Consider the following 9,526-nt stretch of genomic DNA (forward strand, 5'->3'; position numbering starts at 1 on the left):
ATGGAGTCCATCGCTTTTGTGTTTCAGTTCACGTGCTGATTCTGTTAATCTGTTCCTGTGGACACACAGGGTAGGGCAGGAATGGGAGGTAGAAAAGGAGCAAAAGTGGCTTTGAGTGAGATTTGTGCTCTCTGTGTTGGGCAGCCAGTGGCTGGCCTGCTCCTCCAATGCAAGCTAGAGCAGTCACAGGGCTGCACTTACTTACATGCTGCTTCCTATGGAAGCATTGAATAGCTGGAGTGTGGTGCATTCTGGCCACCTCTCCTCCCTGCCCTGGATTGCTCCAAAAGCCACTGGCTTGAGCTCACTCACCATATTCCACCTTCAATGTAGCAAAGAGTGTAAATCAGGTCTCGCTGTATTAGCCTACTGCACCCTAAGACCTTGATGGTCCTTTCTGTGGCAATGGCTGTGATTTCTTTAACGTGCTCAGACTTCCAAACACCATTTTCAGCAGCAGGCTCAGAGAGTAAGATATCAATGGACGCACACAAACAAAAAGACCCCTCACCCAAATCTGCTCCCTCATCCATTCCACCAACATATTTGCTGAGAGGAGACAGTTTCCACTCTATTCATGCCCCTTTACAACTCTAGTACAGGGGTCTCCAACCTTTATATGCACAAGATCACTTTTTGCATGTAAGTGCAATCCAAGATCTACCTCAACCCCAAAACCCCTTGCCACATCTCCTTCATGCCCCTTCTCCAAGGCCCCCGCCCATGCTCACTCCATCCTCCCTCCCTCACTTTCACCAGGCAGGGGCAATGGGTTGGGGTGCAGGCTCTGGTCTTGGACTAAGGGATTTGGAGTGGGAGAGGGGCTCTGAGCTGAGCTTGGGGCAGGCAGTTGGAGTGTTGGAGGGGGTTCTAGGTGCAGGCTCTGGGAGGCATTTGGATGCAGGGCTACTCAGGGCTGCAGGTGCAGGACGGGGTTCATGACTGGGGTAGGGTTCCACAGGGCCGGCTCGAGCCATTCCTGTGCCCCGGGCAGCAGGCGCGTGATGCATGCGCGGCTCCACCCCTGGGCACACAGCACATGTGTGGCCCCGCCCCCTGGCACACTTTACAGCTGCAATCGGGCACGCGGTGCCTGATGGCAGCTCTAAGGGGTGCCGTGCGGCTGGGCACGTGACACCCATTACAGATGCCATCAGGCGCCCCCCCCATAGGTTGGCACCCCAGGCAGCTGCCCGGCTAGCCCCCCCGGCCCCTTAATCTGGCCTTGGGGTTCCAGGATGTGGGCACCAGCTAGGCACTGTAACCTCAAGAGACTCCTGGGTGCAGTGGGGCTAAGGCAGGCTCACCCCTGTCCTGGCTCTGCACCACTCCCAAAAGCAGCCAGCAAACCCCATTTCAAGTCCTGGAGGTAGGATACAGATACCTTGACATCAGCATCCCTCTTCTCCCCCATCTGCCTTGCACAGAAAGCAGGAGGCTCCTGAGGGGACAATTCCAAGGCAAAGGGAAGGAGATGCACAGCAGTGGGGGGAGCGGCGGCTGAAGTGCCAGCACTTGACAACCTCTTGGCCAGACCAGTGAGGATCCCCTGTCAGAGGCTCCAAAATCTACCAGTGGCTCCCAAGCTGAGACTCAGTCCCTTAAGTTACGTTTCCAAATTATGCGCAACTATGTAGTGGCCAACTGAGTTTTTTGGGTAAGCTGTCACTGCCTTCCATGCTAGCTTCTGCCTTTGGCTTTTGATCTGTTCAGAAGAGCCTGTGATTGTTCCTTTGATAGCTGGCTAGGAAGGCTGAGGTCATCTGACTTTGCTCCTCAAGTTATTCACAATTGTCTCATATGAAATTGCCTTTTTATTGAGTACTGTGACTTCCAGCACAGCCAGGACTTATTGGAATTACATCACTAGTTTAAAAGCTTCAGAGGGGTAGCAGAGTTAGTCTGTACAGGATAAACTTAAAAAACAACAAATAGTCTGGTAGCACTTTAAAGACTAACAAAACATGTAGATGGTAGCATGAGCTTTCGTGGGCACAGCCCACTTCTTCAGATGTTGGAAGTCCAGAACCAAAATCACTAGTTTAGTTTCTTTAGGAAGCAAAGCCTTCCAGAATTGTTTCTGCTTAGCCTGAGGTAAAACCACAGCTGGAGGAAACAGACACACACCCTCCCAGCTTGAGATGAGACTTAAGTGTTCTATGTCAAAATGATCAGAGAAGAGTTCATTCCCAAAGTCAGAGTTTGCAGTCATATATAGGTATCCCAGGGTAAGGAAGTCTATCGACAGTGCCTGGCAGAAATGAGTGGTGCAAAGAAGCAGTTAGTAAGAAAACAGGCATTTAAATAGTGCTTTCCTCTTGCTTGCTGTGAGTTACTTGATAACTGCACCATCTGGAGGGAGTGATGTTGAACAGATCTCTCTTCAGAGCATGTCCCAGTACAGAATGATAGGTTAGAGGAGTTGTCTTGCTCACAAAACCTTAAAATGTCTAAGGTACTGTTATAGTCAGTGCTAGAGATCCTGGCCAAGACTGGTAACCTACTCAAACAGGGTTTGCAGTCTAACATGGTATATGAGCAATGACTAACAGTTGCCTGCACAGTTAGTAACTTGACATATGTCATGTATCAGAGGGGTAGCCGTGTTAGTCTGAATCTGCAAAAGCGGCGAGGAGTCCTGTGGCACCTTATAGACTAACAGAAATGTTGGAGCATAAGCTTTCGTGGGCAAAGACCCACTTTGTCAGATGCCCACGAAAGCTTATGCTCCAACACTTCAGTTAGTCTATAAGGTGCCATAGGACTCCTTGCCGCTTTTGACATATGTCATAAACACCTTTTTCTTTGGAATCAGACATTGTTATGAAATTCTCCATTTGACATCACTGGGTCTAACCTCACCCAGCATATTTTATATCCTCCAATGAGACACCACAAACGAGAACAAAAGATGACACGTTTCCTGCTCCAAGTAGCTCATCTCTGACCACTTAGCTAGAAGTGCTGAGCAGGTAATCTCAGAGACTCCTCTGCATAGATATCAGCATAGTGAAGGCCATCATAGAGGCCATTGCCAATGTCATCAGACCAACGAGATGCAGAGGCTAGTCATTTGACATCAAACCAGCAGTGCTGAGCCAGGAACTTGAAACCGTGCCTCAACAATATCCCAGCAAAGCAGACTGACTGACTTTACAAATGGCTGTGCCTTCACGGAAAGCCAGAAAAGCTAAAGACATTAAAATAATGACCTCCAATGGCATAGGCTTGCCCTTTAACATAGGCCAGAAAGTTAGAGGCTGGGGTGGGGGGTGCGAGAGCTGACAGAATTGCCAGGCCCCTGGGCACGGTGAGGGGATAACTCTGCTGCCAGAAGGGCAGGGCTGGGGTGGGTGGCATTTAGCCTCTGCACTGCAGGAAGCCACCCTGGTCTCCGGCCGCCAACATCGTAGCAGCAGCGGTGGCCAGGAGTCCCCAAGTCCTTTTAAATTGCCAGGCCCGTCCTTTGCCCCCCACCATCGGCAGGCCTGGTTAGAGGTACTGAACCAGTGAGCTCAGAGGTCTGTGCCATGATGTTAACTCAATAAAGAGTAACTAGCTCCACCGAGGCCTGTCTCTTCAAATAAGCTACCAGGTCAGAAGAGTTTTGACCTCATCCCATCAAGGTAGAGTGCCACACAGCAGTGCAAGGAAGGAGCAGTGCCTCCAAGTGCAGCTCCTGCAGAGCACCTCCTTTTCTCCGCCCAGGAAAAGGAGGACTCATCAGGCGAGAGGCACAAAAGGCCGTTGCCAGTCCAGAAGCAGAACTGACTGAAATTTATTGAATGAAAAGTTTTCCCACCTTGAAAACTGGGCATTTTAATGGAGAGGTGCTACTCTGGTGTGGAGCTTTCGGGGCTCCCAGAATACCTGGTATGGGCCAGCACCTGCCCCTGAAAGGAGAAAGAGAATTCTTAATGCTGGGAATGCCGCATGTGGGAATGCCTGCAGGAGGATCTGGTTTCCTAGCCTGTACAGATGGGTGGAGAGAAAGGAATTGTTGGGTGAACAACAATGGTTGGTCTGGATGACCCAGGAGAACAGACTAGATGAGCCGATGGTCTTCTCTGGCCTTACACTTTACTCACCTGGCACAAAAGAGGAGACCCTGCCCCCCAGTTCTGATGGCTGGCTTGATTTTTGTGCAGTGATGAGCTGTTGTGTCATCTTGTGGTGACAACATACAGCAGGAGGATGCTAGTTACTATGACCCAGCCCCACAAAGGTACTTAGGGGCCCCAATCCCAAATGTAGGCATCTAAGTGCCCAGTTTAGGTTCCATTTTGATCCATGAAACTTCTGCCACATGCTCAGCAGCTAAAGTCTCAGGCTACATCTACACTGGCACCCTTTTCCGGAAATGCTTAAAATGGAACAGTTTTCTGTTATAAGTATTTCCGGAAAAAGCACGTCTACATTGGCAGGATGCTTTTCCGGAAAAGCACTTTTTCCGGAAAAGCGTAAGTGCCAACATAGATGCGCTTTTCTGCAAAAAAGCCCCAATAGTCATTTTTGTGATCGGGGCTTTTTTGCGGAAAACACTACTGTGCTGTCTACACTGGCCCTTTTCCGGAACAGTTTTCCGGAAAAGGACTTTTGCCCGAATGGGAGCAGCATAGTTTTTCCGGAAAAGCACTGATGATTTTACAGTAGATCGTCAGTGCTTTTCCGGAAATTTAAGGGGCCAGTGTAGACAGCTGGCAAGTTATTCCGGAAAAGCGGCTGATTTTCCAGAATAAGTGGCCAGTGTAGACACAGCCTCAGAGTAAAAGTTCCTTTGCCCCCCCAAGTTTCTGGCTCTGGCCATGTATCTTGCTGCCTCACTCTAGGCAACCAGATGGGTACCCTAACCACTGGATTGGGCAAGGTGGTGGTGATGGTGCTGGTGGGGGAAGGGAGGGAAGCTCTGCGCTCCTGGAAAGGGCAGGGCCTCAAATGGAAGGGGCAGGGCTGCAGTGTGGCGTGTCATCTGGAGTGTGTTGCGTGGCACTTCAGCAGTGATTTTTAAGGGTCTGAAGCAGTTGTTGCTCCCTGCTGCCCCATCAGCAGGCCTGGCCAATTCTTATTAACTAAACTAAAATTTGTCTAAAAAAAAAAAAAAAAAAAAAAAAGAGAGTGCGAGAGAGTATTGGTTAAAAGAGATCAACACACATGCAGATCTTAATTCAGTTCTGAGACCAGATTCATAAGAGAGCTATTGAGCTTTAGTGATAGAAATGTAGCCGTGTTAGTCTGGGGTAGTTGAAGCAAAATGCTATCACTATTGAGCTTTGTAGTTGCAAAGAGTTTGTACAGAGTAAGTCCACAGGTTATAGTCTAATGCCTGTGTTCAAAGTGCATTCAGCTTATGACTGGAATGCTCAAGCCAAAACTTTCCCTGATAAAACATCAAGCAGATCGGAGCTAAAGAGGATGAGGACCCAAGTTTTTTTGCATCGTCCCAGGGTCCTATTCATAGTTCAGTCTTTAGACGAACAATAGATAATCATGGAGCCTTCCAAATAGACTTATTTCCCAAGTTCACTGGTAATTAGCTATATGGATACACATAAGGCAATTGCTTTCTAACATTCACGGAAAATTTGCAAGACACATCAAAGAGAGATGAATCTTGTATAGCCAGGAACCATTTGGTTAGCTTGTTAACCTCTGACAAACCCACAGAATCACAAATGTTATCTACTAGTATGTCCGGAAAGGTTGAATTTGCATCATTTAGCCAGCAGGAGTCTTAACCCTGTCTGACCACTTGTCACATCCAGAACTCCACATCACAGTCTTCCTCGTCGCCTATATATGCCTTAATCCAACTGCCAGTGAAGTAATTGGAAAGGTGCTCAGCTGAAGTTCTTTCTCTCCTTATGAGGCTAGACTCAAACCACAGAGGAATTTACATGGTTATAGAAGCCAGGAACTCCTAGCTTATACTTGCAGTCCTGCCTCCGTTTCACCGTGCTTCAGTTTCCACAACTGTAAAATGGGAATAATTACCCACCAGACTGCAGCTTTGTGAGGGTTAAGGTGCTGTGTGTACACATGTGAAGATGTCAAGTATTTATTATTCCAGGTGGAACTTGTACAGCCTCTGCTGTCAAGTCTGCAGGGATTTGAGACCTGGTGCTTTTTGTAACTGTCCACAAGATGGCATCATTGTGCCTTGCATCCCCCCAGCTGGGCACGTTTCAGAAAAAATAAGCGTTGGGTGCATGTAGTGGGCTAAGACGCTACACTTACACCATTCCCACCACAACAGAACTTCCATGAGGGAATGTGAACTAAACTCTTGGGGAGACATTTAACAGACACGTGGGTATAAGAGACTAGGGAGGGAGAAGGCTTCCCAAGCAGCAGGCCTACTATCTTTGGAGGACACTGTCACCCAAAGGGTGTCCAGGAGCATGACTCTGGTCCCACTTATCCTCTTCCCACCCAAGGTTCCACTCTTCTTCCCATCCCTCTTCTGCCTGCATGGAGGTCACAGTGATGATGGGTGAAGCGATGCATGTGTGTGGTGAACAGCCAGCCAGGTGGGCGGGGTCTTGGGAGAGGAGGCAAAGAGGCAAGCATGGTGGGTGGGGAAGGCCTCAGGGGCAGAGGTGAAAGAAGAGGGTGGGTGGAGGCTTGGGGGATGAGGCAGGTGTGGGAGTCTCAGGGAGAAGGCTGAGCAGGGCAGGCATGGCGAGTGGTCAGGGCTTTGGGGAGGAGACTGAGTGGAGGTGGGACTTGGGGCGGGGCCAGGCTCTGGCATGCCCAGCCGCCATAAATGGAGCACAGTCCCCCCCCATGAACAGACACTCTCTGGTCTGGAGCAAGATACTACTGAGAAACTTGACTTTGTATGTCTTTCGCCACAGCAGCTTTGGAGAAACATGAGACAATCTTACTGGGTAGTAAACATAGTGAGGAAAGAATTGCCTGTTATGCTCTTAAGTGCCCCACACCCTTACTTTTACTTACACACACACACCCATCATTATAATCTTTTCTCTTTATCTATCAACATTTGCAAATTTGTTGTCACTAATAACTCAAAGGCCCAGCAAGGATTTTCCAACTGCTGATCCACTGTAGGGCTTTCACATTTAAATTCTTCAGGTAAGCCTGACTAGGGCTCTCACATATTTGGGTGTAATGCCAGAATGACTGCAGTGAGGTCAAGGGTGGCACGAATCTGCATTTACACAACACAAAAGAGATCAGAATCTTCCTTCTTATTCTTCCTCTAAAGCTCTGCCTCTACTAACATCTCAAACTAGTCTCCTGCTTTCCTGGCCATTTCCTATGTGGGCTGCAAGGGTGTGACTGCACCTCCCCATAGTCCTCCAAGTAAACAGGGAAATCAGCCCCAGCCTTCCCCTGACAGGCCAGAGTTCGAGGAAGAGATGCTCAGGCAGAATGCCGCTCTTGCCTTCCTCTGGCCAGCTGGAGCAGGCTTACTTGGGGGGAGGGGCTTTGCACCCTTTGCATGCCCCTGCATATGGGCCTGCCCTCACAATTCCCCTCACTTTAACCAATGATTCCCTCAGGAGTACTGTCTGTTTCCAGATAGGCACAGGTCCCCCTCCTTGGCTATGTCTACACTGGCAGCTTCCTGCGCAAGAACACGTCCACATTGCCATGTGCGAGATGTGCTTTTGTGCAAGAGCAACCATGGCAGTGTGGACGCTCTCTTGATCAAGAAAGCTCTAATGGCCATTTTAGCCATAGGGCTTTCTTGTGCAAGAGATCCCTGCCGCGCGTCCACATTGCCCTCTTGCGCAAGAGCTCCTGCGCAAGAGGGCTAACACCTGTTAGAAAAGAGCGTAGCTCTTGTGCAAGAAGCCCTGTCTTACCACACCATACTGTAAATCTTCTTGCGCAAGAGCAGGTGGGCAGTGTGGATGCTCTGTAGATTCTTGCGCAAGAACAGCCATTGTTGCGCAAGATCCTGCCAGTGTAGACATAGCCCTTGTGTCTTCCACAGCAGCTTCCCTGAGCTTACGCTCATGAAAAATGGGCAAAGAGAGACAGCAACTAGATAGAGTAACTCCTGCCTTTTATAGTGTTCTAGTCCCTCTCAAGTGACTCAGTGATTGGCCTACTCAGGCGATCTACTCCACAGGCCCTTACCAAGGTGACTTCATTGCCAGGTGGCCTCTCCCCGCTAAACCATTTCTCTTCCTTGGGAGCCAGTCTAGTGCTTAGAGTTATTCCATTTTTAAGGTCAGCCATCTGGATTTAACAGCCTGCTCTTGTCAGCCCTGTACCACTACCTTGTTGGCATTCAGTCCAGCCTGCAGGCAAAGAGGAACGGAGTAGGTGACGATCCCCGCAGCCAAGATGGAGTCTTCAGACTGGACTGAGGCAGATGAAGGGCTCATAATCTCACACAGGTTCCCCACCAATGTTAAAACGAACAAAAATAGAAAAGGAGCATGGAATCAAAATATACAGAGCAATTGCAAAATGCTTACAAAAACTAATAGTCCTGTAACACCTTAGAGACTAACCAAAAAATATAGACAGTATCATGAGCTTTTGTGGGCACAACCCACTTCTTCAGATGAATGGAGCAAGGAGTTGAGGGTACAACTATATAGCAGAAAAAGAGGAGGGAAACGGGAGGAGGAAAAAGAACAAAACACACTGTCAATTAAAGTATCCGTGATAAATGAGGCTAATAATAAAGTGTGGCATATTTAGCTTTTTGATGTCATTTGGGTGTTGAATATAGCGACATGTCTTTGCTCAATTCTTCATAGATTGCTCTCCCAAAACCAGCTTTCCTCTCCACATTTGCTGTTGTCTCCCCTGTCAAAGCTCCAACCTCTATTTATTATTCTTGAGGAAGGGATTGTGCCTTCCCATCATACAGTGGGTGAAAGGATCCTGATTGCCAGCTGTCAACTACAGCTATGGATTAACTCTAGTGTGGTGTAGTGGCTTGGTGCAGGAGCACTGGAAATTCCTGAAAAGTTCAGGGGAGGGGAGGAGGACACTAGTACCCAGACTTAGGCCCTGCCCCCTGCTGTCCCTTCTTGCTGAGGCCCCACACTCATGCCACCTCTTAGCTCTGAAGCCCCGCCCCCACATTGCCCCTTTTGCCTGAGCCCTCGTCTTCACTCCACCTGTTCCCCTGTGGCTCTACCCCGTCTCTCCCCACTGCATCTTTCTTTAAGACCCTGCTTGCTCCTTTCTATGCGCCACCCCTGTCATTCACCCTTAGGGCTAGTAAAAAATGGGAGGGCATATCTGGCGCCACTGGTTTGGTGCATGAATTACTGGATGAAATTCTTAGGCCTGTGTTACTAGAAAGGCCAGACTAAATGAACACAATGGACCCATCTCACCTTGAATCTCTATGTTTATCATGCTTGTCCGCTTATGAAAGCTAACTAAAAAACAGTGTCTAGGCCTCTAAACTTCCATTAAAGACAGATGCTAAAATCCCATTGAATTGCACTGGCTTGGGAGGCGTTTTAGGTAAGGCCAGCAGTAGTAAAAGGTTTAGTTGTTTTGCTATGAAGAAAAGCAGGGACTTGTCCTA

Source organism: Pelodiscus sinensis, chromosome 1, assembly GCF_049634645.1.
Source record: "Pelodiscus sinensis isolate JC-2024 chromosome 1, ASM4963464v1, whole genome shotgun sequence".
Taxonomy (NCBI): domain Eukaryota; kingdom Metazoa; phylum Chordata; order Testudines; family Trionychidae; genus Pelodiscus; species Pelodiscus sinensis.